We start from the raw sequence: 12,392 nt of genomic DNA, 5'->3' as shown, positions 1-12,392 counted from the left end.
ACTAGCTATATATAGGGAATTGTCATTAGCAAATGATTAGTCTGCGTCGTCGTCGTCGTCCGAATAGTTTTAGTTTTCGCACTCTAACTTTAGTAAAAGTGAGTAGAAATCTATTAAATTTTAACACAAGGTTTATGACCACAAAAGGAAGGTTGGGATTGATTTTGGGAGTTTTGGTCCCAACATTTTCGGAATTAGGGGCCAAAAAGGGCCCAAATAAGCATTTTCTTGGTTTTCGCTCTATAACTTAAGTTTAAGTAAATAGAAATCTATGAAATTTTGACACAAGGTTTATGAGCACAAAAGGAAGGTTGGGATTGATTTTGGGAGATTTCGTTCCAACAATTTAGGAATTAGGAGGCCAAAAAAGGGCACAAATAAGCATTATTCTTTGTTTTCACACAATAACTTTAGTATAAGTAAATAGAAATCAATGAAAGGAGTAGGTTCAGTAAGACCCCTTTTTGGCCCCAAAATATAGCAGTTTTACAAAATTGTTAAAATGTAAACCTTTAGTTATTTATTGGACAGTAGAATGCTTCTGCTACATAAATATGGGCTGTTTTTGACAATTCAATGCACATATATCCGGTACTAGCACCATTAAGTCATGCTAAATTACTAAAATCCTCATAATTCTAGCATTTTAGTTAAATTTTAGACGGTTTTCGTGTAAAACGAAAGTGGCCGCATTTGTGTTCATCCTTAATATTGAAATGTAAGTTGTATTTTATGATAATACATAACACATATAAAGGTTGAGGATGAACACGGATGCGGCCACTTTCATTTTTACCAAAAACCATCTGAAAAGTGACATTTTTTGGCATATTAGGTAGATTTTTCATATTTGAGCTTGAATCGGATCGTTTTTAATGACTATATCTGTTAAAATCTTTCACATAAACTAATTAATTCAAATAAAATAGACACTTAAGTGTTTAAAAAGGGGTCAAAATCTTTCGTCAGATGAACCTGAAATTTGAGGCCAAAATCGGTCCTTACCGGACCTACTCCTTTAAACACAAGGTTTATGACCACAAAAGGAAGGTTGGGATTGTTTTGTTAGTTTTGGTCCCAACAGTTAAGGGGCCAAAAAGGGGCCCAGCTACATGTAAGCATTATTCTTGGTTTTCGCACCATAACTTTAGTATACTGTAAGTAAATAGAAATCTATGAAATTTAAACACAAGGTTTATGACCATATAAGGAAGGTTGGGTTTGATTTTGGGAGTTTTAGTCCCAACAGTTTAGGAATAAGGGGCCCAAAGGGTCCAAAATTGAACTTTGTCTGATTTCATCAAAAATTGAACAATTGGGGTTCTTTGATATGCCAAATCTAACTGTGTATGTAGATTCTTAATTTTTGGTCCTGTTTTCAAATTGTTCTACATTAAAGTCCAAAGGGTCCAAAATTAAACTAAGTTTGATTTTAACAGAATTTGAATTTTGGGCTTTTTTGATATGCTGAAACTAAACATGTACTTAGATTTTTGATTAAGTTGGTTCAAATCAGGATCCAAAATTATTATATTAAGTATTGTGCAATAGCAAGAAATTTTCAATTGCACAGTATTCAGCAGTAGCAAGAAATTTTCAATTGCACAGTATTGTTCAATAGCAAGAAATTTTCAATTGCACAGTATTGCACAATAGCAAGAAATCTTCAATTGCACAGTATTGTGCAATAGCAAATATTTTCAATTGCACAGTATTGCACAATAGCAAGAAGTATCTAATTGCACAGTATTGCACAATAGCAAGAAGTATCTAATTGCACAATATTGTGCAATAGCAAGAAATTTTCAATTGGAGTTATCTTTCTTTGTCTAGAATAGTAGTTGAATCAACTTAAATCATTGTTTTATACAATATACAATGTATATTCACTTTTACTACCAACTGATAAATTATAACACTCTTTACCATGTTTACCATTCAGTGATAACAAGCACTTTATTTTACATTTTAATATTTTATGATGTATTTAAATGAGTTGTAATTATTGTTGCAAACTCCATTAGAAATTTGAATTGAGATCAGTTTTGAAAAAAGGGAATGGGGGATGTGAAAAAAAAGGAGGGGGAGGGGGGGGGGGGTAAATTTTTCTCATTTCAGATTTTATAAATAAAAAGAAAATTTCTTCAAACATTTTTTTGAGAGGATTAATATTCAACAGCATAGTGAATTGCTCAAAGGCAAAAAAAATATTTTAAGTTCATTAGACCACATTCATTCTGTGTCAGAAACCTATGCTGTGTCAACTATTTAATCACAATCCAAATTTAGAGCTGAATCCAGCTTGAATGTTGTGTCCATACTTGCCCCAACTGTTCAGGGTTCAACCTCTGCGGTCGTATAAAGCTGCGTCCTGCAGAGCATCTGGTTGTATTTCGTTGTAAAAATATGTTAATTTACTTCAATTAAAGCAGGTTGAATGATTAAAATAATTTAAAAAATTAGATTAAATATAAATGTTTTGAGGGGAGACAACACTGTAAACAGTCTGTTTTTTTGGCAGTGAAAATTGAAAACTTAGCAGCCTCTGTAGCTCTTTTTTGAGCAGGTGAACATATCCTGAAACACAAATTTTTTGAAAGACCAGGTAAAAATCTATGAAATTCATTCAATTTTGATTATGAAAAATGTGCAGGTATCATGTCTTCAGGGGTGTGCACATAACCTGATTTCAGGTTTTTTCAAGCTTAAATTAGGCAATGTTTTTCCCAGTTTCTCTGGATAAAACTTTTTTATACTATTAAAAGTACACTTTTTTTTATTCCTTTATAAACTAGAGAACATTCTGATTCCAGTGATATCTAGTTTTATACAAGTATCCTTATTAATCAGTCCACCACTAAGGGTCACTTATACATGTTCCCTCAAATATGACGTCATAGGAAAAACTGTTGAATGTACCCTAAATGAGTCATAAAGGCGTGTATAATTGACAAGTTTTTTTCCGGTGACGGATAAACTCGAAAGTGATCTATTGAATTATTTTGTTGACAAATATCAATAAAGATAAATACATTTATTGTTTTCCAGTATTATATATACTACATGTACATTGTATATACATGCAAATTAAATCAAAGAGAAGATAATTATAGCGAACCCTATGATAGTTTTCCATAGATTCACCTGCAAGTTACCTGTCGATTTAAACTTTTGGCAGTTCTATCACTGGCAGACCTATTTGGAAAATCACCGTGATTTTTGTAAAAAAATCGGTGTTTTTTGGACAATCTGCGCGGAACGGATAATTAATAGAGGTTCATCGTAAATTTTCCGTTTTACAGAATATTTTGCGGTTCTCCGGAGATTTTCCGTGTCTCAGGGAATTATCCGTTTGTCCGATAAAACGGGTGTGTATTGAGTCATTGATAGAACCAGTGATGCGTGAGCGACGGTTATTAAAAGGTCGGTTGTATAATCCGTTATGCGTGAGCGACGTTCAATCATTAATTGATCGTTGTATAATCCGTGAAGTGTGAGGGACGGTTGTATTGAGGTACAGATTGTGATATATGTAGAAGTTTACAGAACTACTAGTATCATTAATCGATTGAGATATAAGGAATTTTCAAAAATTTATCACATAATGTTTCTGTAAATTTAGAGAGAAACAGATTATATATTTCTCGGGGTTAAAGGTTTACTTTTATGATGGAAAAATACATGTGTATTTCTGAGGACGCAGATCATTTAAACTTCATTGGCAAATAGGAATTTTTAAAACGATCTTGATCACCTGCTGATCCATTAATCTTTCAGAATGAAATGCACATTTATACCTCTTGGGGTTGAAGGCATATATTAGCAAAATTAACAATATGCTACGATGAGATAATAACAAGTTGCGAATTTTAGTCCGAATGTGTATATATATATGAGCATATGGACATACATTCATCTTTATAATTAATCAGTTCATCTGTCATTTGTTTTATTAAATTACTTTTCAATTGTGGTATAAATACAATTTTATCATTGTGTAAGACGATTTGAGAATAATGCTTTCATCGTAAATACTTCAGAAATTATAATTGATTCAAGAACCGTTTTATTGGAACAAAAATAAAATGAACGGCCTGGAGGAAGTTCTAACCTTAGTTGATATTAGGGGTCAATTGGTATAGCAGTATGTTACGTAATACAACGATCGTCGATGCATAATATGCATATGTATGTATATAGTATGCATGCAACTGGATTTCGACAACTCGTGGGTTGTCTTTTAGACAAAGAAGTTCCATTTTAAAGATATGAAAGTACGTCAATGCACGTCTTGTAAACTAATCTGTTACTTTTTGATATATAAATAAGTTATATTTAAAAGATTGGATGGTTATTTCACACGTATCAAAGTTCTTCTGTCATCATTACTGTTTTTCAATTATCTTTTGAGAGTTCGATCTTAAAACTAAGTTCGTCCTGACATTTATGGAATATTTGCCACTGGAAGTTAAACAACCAACAATCAATCATCTTATTACAAAATTTAAAATATGTCTGAGCGATAATATTCTTTTAAATTTTAATGTGAAAGACAGTTTCTCCATTTATAAGAAGGCACTTCCAGGTCTAATGTTAAGTGTATCTACATCCCGGGATTGAGATTTATTTACTATACTAGCAAAAAAAAAAAAAAAAAAAAGAAATGATGATACGTTTTTTTTTAATAATTAAATAATTAACGTTAAAAATATATGTAATTAACTTGATCTAAAACTTGACCTCGCTCATAATAGAGAATGTTAAAAATCAATTGTGTCGACTGCACGGGATTGTCCAACGGCGGGAAATACCCTGTAACTATAAACACAGGTGATGTTACTGACCGATTGTGGAATGTCAACTCAGGGTTAAAGTGATGTGTAATGATTGTGCGCTTGAAAGTTGAGGCTCTAGTAGGTTCATTTCAATTGATAATCGAAAATCTAAAATCATTTTTTTTTCAAATCAACGATGAAGTTTTGGATATTATGGAAGGGATTTTTTTAAGGACAACGGAGGTACCTTAAAAGTCTATAGGAAAATATACAAATAAAATAATATAAAACAATTTCGAAGGTCACAACTCGTATCTTATAAATCAATGATAAAGCGACTTCATCAGTATTAACAGTTATAAGATTGCAATCAGATGATTTTTAATTTTGTTTGTGTTTCAGGAGTGGGAGTGTATAAGATTACCTTATATTACAATGTTTGTTTATATTGCTTGACCCTTATGGGTGTAAAAGGGGGCGGACACCGTGTCATTCCCCCTTTATAGCCGACTGAGAAACTCAAAGGGCTGTTTAGGCAGTCAATGTCGTCAAAAGCTTCTATGTGTTGTATAGCCAGTCATTGAGTCAGTGTCGTTAAAAACTTCCATGTATATCAATCAATCAAATCAAGACTATTAAAAACTCTCATCAACGCCATTCCCCACTAAATCCGGCTCTGGTTCTATTAATTTCATTACTTCTGCAACATACTAGTATCGGGAGCATGTGAGTATGGTAGCACTCCGTAGATAGGTCTGTAGTTTTGCTTGTATGACAATAACAGTTTGCCTAACGTATTAGAAGGCCAGGGTTGGAAGGTTATTCAACATTCTGTGGCTCAATTGTAACTATATTTTCTGTGAAGTGCTACCTAAGCCGTGGCCTGGTAAACCCTACCCATTTTTTTCAAAGGATTTTCCAATAGCACATCGAAACACTTCCAGCATTCTATATTTTTTTCACCAAAAAAATTGTACCTCAGCATAATACAAGTCATGAGGTACATTTGTTTGAGGAGGGGGTTTCAATTACTGTTTAATTTCCTGTTACTACGAATTTTCGGGATTTTTTTTTCATCAGATTTGCCCTGTTGTCTTTTCTTTTAACTCCGTGTAAACCCTCACACGCGATGTTTACAGAATTATTTGTTTGAAAAATTAAATTTGTTGTATTACCTCTTTTATCAAAATAATATTTAGTTAGCTTTATTAGCGCCTTTTCATTGTACAAGGTACAAGCATTGAAAATTGCAAACACATATAGATATTTTCAAATGAATTAGAAAATATCTTCCCAAATCGACAGAACGAACAGAGAGATATTTGCCACTGGTCTTTATCCAGTTAACGATTCACTCTTAAATGCATTTCTCAAAAAACGATGAGAAACAGAAAAAAAACCAGACTATATCTTTTGGATAAACAGCCAAGGACATTTCCAGACATGAATATAACTGCATGGACCATCGCTTACAAGTTTTGTGACAGAACAGACTTACAACTTTACTATAGTACATGTACAGTGCTTAGAACTCTCATAATTTTACTCCAGTTTACAAAGTGCATTCTTTTATGTTTTATGATAACAGAACTGTGTTTTATCAAGGTTTATCATAACTCGTATGGTTTTATGATAACTGATTTCTGAGGAATATGTTTAATAATGTAAACTTTATTTAAAGATACGTTTTTTTCCAATTGGCGCTTAAGAAAAGCACCATATGAATATTCATGAACCTACAACGATTGCTCAAAATCGTTATTTAAAAATCCTGTTTGTGAGATGTAGATTCATTTCAATACCGAAATTTCGTCTATATATTAAGTTTCACAAGTGTATAACACGGAGAAGCTATCAGAAGGTACATTACTCCCATTTTGTTTGGGTGTGAACCATCGATGTTTACAGCAATATCAAAGAATAAGATGATGATGGTAGAAAGAACTATGGGCGTCATGTGGCAAATATTACATGCATATCGGACCATGAGTTGTCAATCTGTATGAAAAGATTTCCAATACAACCATATTATTGAGAAGGAATGTTTATATGCTCTCGTACTAGTATTACAGGGTTCTTGTGTCGTTGACCTTAGACACACATCTTATTTAACGATGTTTAAAAAAAAAGACAGAACCAATTAATGTCATATATCCCTATTTTTTAATATAACTATAACAAGAATATCCCTATTTAGCGTACAAGCAGTTTATTCTTTTTTTCTGTTATTGAATATTGAATACCAAGAAGGAAAATAAATCCCGAAATTAATTTGAAACTTTGATACTCAATAGTTTTCCAGCAAAATATTCACATCCCTTGGGGATAATTAGTGCTTGTCCAGTGCCATATATAACATGCATGTCGGAACAGGAAATTTTGCATAATGTACTTTCAGAACCATGTTCACATCATTATACATTATAGCCAACAATTGTGATGACAACTCCTTCCTTTGTTCGAGAACAATATTGTTGAAATAGAAATCTGTGATTTTACTATGTCCATAACTTCGATGAACCCAAAGCAAGTTAAATATCGACCTGTATTTAATTCAAATAAGTTCTCTTCTTCTTCTTCGTCCATCGACATCCCATGATAACATACTGTTGTCATACGAGGACTAGTTTATTTACAAAACTTTTAACCCAAATAAACAAAATGTATGTGTCTTTCTTATGTTCAATGTAAAAATGTATATAATTTTGAATTGCAACTATCTATAGTTCCGTAACTTTCTATCAAGGCGTATAAAAGAATGGTCGATAACTGCGTATTGTTTGTTAAATCAATATTTCTTGTATGTTTCAAACTGTCCTTCACTTTTGAGAACGAGTACTTACATTTCCCCAAATTTACCCTTGGAAAAAATGTGAAAACAGATTTTTATTTTATCAAATCTTTTTTTTTTGGAATTATTTAGATTTTTATAGATAATATTCTTTACAACAGAAATGTAATTTATAAACAAGCTTATGCGTTTAGTAATGACTAGTATATCGGACACGCAAGACAGAGATTTATACTATACACCTGATAGTTCAAAATGGAAAGTTACAAGTTATCGGTCGTATACACTGATCAATACCCTTAGAAGTGAAGCGATGCATGAACTTGCAAGTCCGACAGGAAATCGCTTGAATACCTGAACGTGTCACCTCACAATACATTTGGGAGTAATACCTTTAGCCATGCTGGTGATCAGACAAGGGAAGGTACAAATTTATTTAAATAAGTTTATTACATAAAAGAATTATGAACAAATTAGATTTTCGAAAACAATTTTCACGGAATACTTATTTACGCTCATTTATGACTTTGAACTATGACTTTTTCACCAATTCCCATATAAACAGTTAAAAACGACAGACCTTGGTTACCACGGTATAGCTGGCTTATATTAACCCTTAAACCAAATTTCAGAAATCCTTGTATTGTAGTTCCTGAGAAAAATGTGACGAAAAATTTTCAACTTGGCTATCATGTGTAAAATCAAACAAGTGTTCGGTAAACAGGAAGTTGTTGAGTGATGAATCTGAAAACGCATCAACTTCCAAGTATAGCTGACTTATATCAAGCCTGAAACCAAATTTCAGAAATCCTGGTAGTGTAGTTCCTGACAAAAAATGTGACGAAAAATATTCATGGGACGGACGGACTGACTGACAGACTGACGGACGGATGGACTGGCGGACAGAGGTAAAACAGTATACCCCCCTTTTTTCAAAGCGGGGGTATAATTAAATATCTTACAATGCAAAGCTAGTTATTTGCGATGTGCGATGATGCGTAGCTGCATGGTAGATTACCACGTGAATTAGATCATTTTGATTATCTTTGAATTCACCACAGTCGCTTGAATTTTAGTGATATATGTATGAAAAAAAAATTTAAACAATACTGTTATATCAGAGACATATATATACACATATATGTCTCTGGTTATATGTACAATATATATATATTATACATATAACAGTATTTAAAAAAAAAAATTTCATATATATTATACATATAACAGTATTTTAAAAAAAAAAATTCATACATATATCACTAAAATTCAAGCGACTGTGAATTCACTAACACGTGGCTGTTGACACATTACACACAATATACTTAAAATACCTGGGGCAATTTACACTTCTGGTTTATTGTCCCTTTAACCAGCCAGTGTATCTGTGTATATTGTATTTATCTACCGTGCAAGGGTTGTGTAGCCAGTCAAGGTCGTTAAATGTATCTCTAGCTCCATTGACAGACTCCCATAATATATTCGAAAGCGGATCCCGAATTTTTAAAAAAAAGAATGTGGAAGGACGTAAAGACAACATTACAAATTGGACTAGTGTACATGCAACATTCAATCTATTTCTTGTGTGACAGTTTAATGACTGTCAAACCCGTGTTCAATTTATTATTTTGATATGGTTCCATCATTCGAAAATAAGTAATTAAAATCTCAGTAGGCTAAAAAAAAACTACTGGATTTTACCCACAGAGTGCAACAAACTCAGGTCACGGAAATGGTCTCTACTACTTCAAACTTTGGCAATCATGGCTAAAATAAAATCTAATCAGTCAATTTCACAGTATCACAATTTCATGTAACAGAAGAAGATAGTGCCTTGAAGATAGCTGAGTAAAATAAATATTTTTTTAAACAAGATATATGTAGGGAGCTCTATTTTTAACCAACCCGCGCATGAACAGATTCATTTTTTCTTGTATTTACTTCCTGAATGACACGACTCTAGAAATGTTTGCCACTGGACATCAATTTAAAAATTAAATAGAATCAGACAGTCATGCTCGAGCAAATAACATTGAGAACGGAACTTTATAGCAAGATATATACTATATATAGTGTATACAGATTGTATTTGAACACATACGAGGGTCTTGAATATTGTCTTATAGTTGTAAGTAATTTTTCTGTAGTCTTCATATTTCCCCCCATTATTCTATATTCTTTGTTTTCGTGGTGTCTATTTTATTTACTTTTTTGGCCCTTTGTTGTGCACTTTTTGTCCATATATATTCTCTCTTCTTCTATATAAATCCTATTCAAACCCTTATAAACATACACAATCAAAATGTTCAACTCAAAATCCCAGTTGATTTGTCATCCATGGAGTTTTTCTCAACCGTTGAGAATATAACAAATGCTAAATGAGTCCGTTTAAAAAAAAGATGTGGTGTGATTGCCAATGAGAAAACTCTCGTTAAGAGACCATATGCCACAGAAATTAACAACTATACATGTAGGTCACTGTACGGCCTTCAACAATGAGCACAGCCCATACTACATAGTCGGCTATAAAAGGAGAAAAAGTCTAGGAGTCCATTACTGATATTACATATATATATGATTAATGTATCACGTATACGTCTGATGCTTAATTGTTGGCTCTGCTGGAAGGCAAAATATTTAGCTCTTTACTGACTAGTATTTAACAACTGAATCTAGATAAGTTATGAAAATCAAGGAATCTATACATGCTATAACAGCAAATTTGAACGGAACCAAAACGCAAATTAGTAAAATAATAAGTATACAACTTGCATTTCAGCATTTTAATATTGGTAATTATTAATGAAGTAATGCGTAAATAATTTATCCTACACAGTGGAACAAATGGGAAGCCAAAGTACGTTAATGTCTGGATTAATCTTCTGCAAAAACAATGTCATTTTTTTTATTTTATCTGGTTAAATCTTCTGACATCAGACTCGGACTTCTTAAGAACTGAATTTTAAATGTGCGTATTGTTATGCGTTTACTTTTCTACTTTGGCTACTAGAGGTATAGGGGGAGGGTTGAGATCTCATAAACATGTTTAACCCCGCCGCATTTTTCCGCCTGTCCCAAGTCAGGAGCATCTGGCCTTTGTTAGTCTTGTATTATTTTAATTTTAGTCTCTTGTGTACAATTTGGAAATTAGTATGGCGTTCATTATTACTGAACTAGTATATATTTGTTTAGGGGCCAGCTGAAGGACGCCTTCGGGTGCGGGAGTTTCCCGCTACATTGAAGACCTGTTGGTGACCTTCTGCTGCTGTTTTTCTATGGTCGGGTTGCTATCTCTTTGACACATTCCCCATTTCCATTTTCAATTTTATTTCAATAAACTGACTTAAATAAAATTTAAGCAAGTTAAACTGTAAGCTTGCCGCCGTTGATACCCCCGCCGAAATATTTCGGTTCACAGGAAGTTGTTGAGAAATGAATCTGAAAACGCACCACACGGTACAACTTACTTGCATAAACCCTGTAACCAAATTGATAGATACGAAAAAGATAGATACGAAAAAAATTTACTTAAATAAATGTTTAATTTACATGTAATGTATGACGTACTTAAAATCATCTTTGTGTAAAGAAACGTTTGAATTGGCTGATCTTTTTGTAAAGCATGCTATTTTAACGGTTACGGATTCAGACTCATTAAAGATGCATTTCTTTCTGACACAAACGATGCAAACAGCTAAGCTCGCACATGTTTTGATCAACGTTTGTAAAACAAGTCTGATTACCAACAACATGTGCATGCATTATTGACAATTCAAACAGGGTCATTAAAGATTTATCAAACGATGTATTTGTTTCTACTCGTGTATCGTTTAGAAAACAGTAACACACGCGACACAACGTTTACAAAATTCTTGTTAGAAAATAATGCGGCCTAAGAAAAATCTTATTAGAATCACAAGAAGTTCTGATAGGTCGTAAAATAAACTTCCCATCACTTTATTCTTTTCACATGTCAATTTAAAAAAAAAAATTCGCAACGATGTCATAATTGAAAGCACGAGGAAGGCTGGCCAAAATGTTCAACTTGCGGGTAGTGATTGACAGGTATGATTATATCTTGGGGCTCTTGTGGGGAGCGTGGTGTCGGACGGAAAAAAGATTTCCAGTATTCATATATATATAAATGTCGATCTGATGTGGAAAATTGTGAGTTTTTTTTTAATAGCACAAAGAAAAAGACGTTAGAAGAGTAACAATGTGTAACTATAAACGAATAACTCGTTTATAATCTACGAGACTGATCAGATCGAAGTTTGATAAAAAAAAAAAAAAAAAAAAAAAAAAAAAAAAAAGCATTCAATATCAAACCTTCTTGGTTGGAGAAAACATGTTCAATGTATACCTGCAAATATGTCTTAATAAATTATATTGTGTATTTAAATTATCTCCATTGAATACAATACAATTTATTAAATGTATCTATGATATCCTCCATAGATAAATATCTGTACAGGTAAAGTTAAATTCGGATCAACAGATTGATTTACGACCTTCCGCTTGTCCATGTTGTATTGCAAAAATATCACAGCAGATGTTACTCACACTAGACAAGTGTCAAATCAGTATGACATTATGTCGGATTACGGCATCTGCAGTAATTAAGACTCTGTTTTTACTGTTTTTACAGGAACTGATTTATCTTAACATGACAATAAAGAAGAATTTTGTAAGGTGAACATATTTGTAGTATTGCAAAGTTACCACGTGCATTTTCGTGTTCATTGGTCACATTTAAATAGATTATTCTTTATTGAACTAAATTCGATATTTAAATTGCAAGTAACTTTAATATCAAAACCACCGCT

The 12,392-nt window shown here is 32.6% G+C and overlaps 1 protein-coding gene across 1 annotated transcript in view; it reads left to right on the top strand.

The window, feature by feature from the left end:
- Window positions 1-12,392, top strand: part of LOC139492222 (calcipressin-2-like) — a 39,636-nt gene that overhangs the window by 1,101 nt on the left and 26,143 nt on the right. The gene's annotated exons all lie outside the window — the stretch shown is intronic.

The sequence above is a fragment of the Mytilus edulis genome, chromosome 10, assembly GCF_963676685.1.
Source record: "Mytilus edulis chromosome 10, xbMytEdul2.2, whole genome shotgun sequence".
NCBI classification, from domain to species: Eukaryota; Metazoa; Mollusca; class Bivalvia; order Mytilida; family Mytilidae; genus Mytilus; species Mytilus edulis.
Note: the sequence above shows the minus strand (reverse complement) of the source record. Positions and strands in the feature narration are given on the sequence as shown.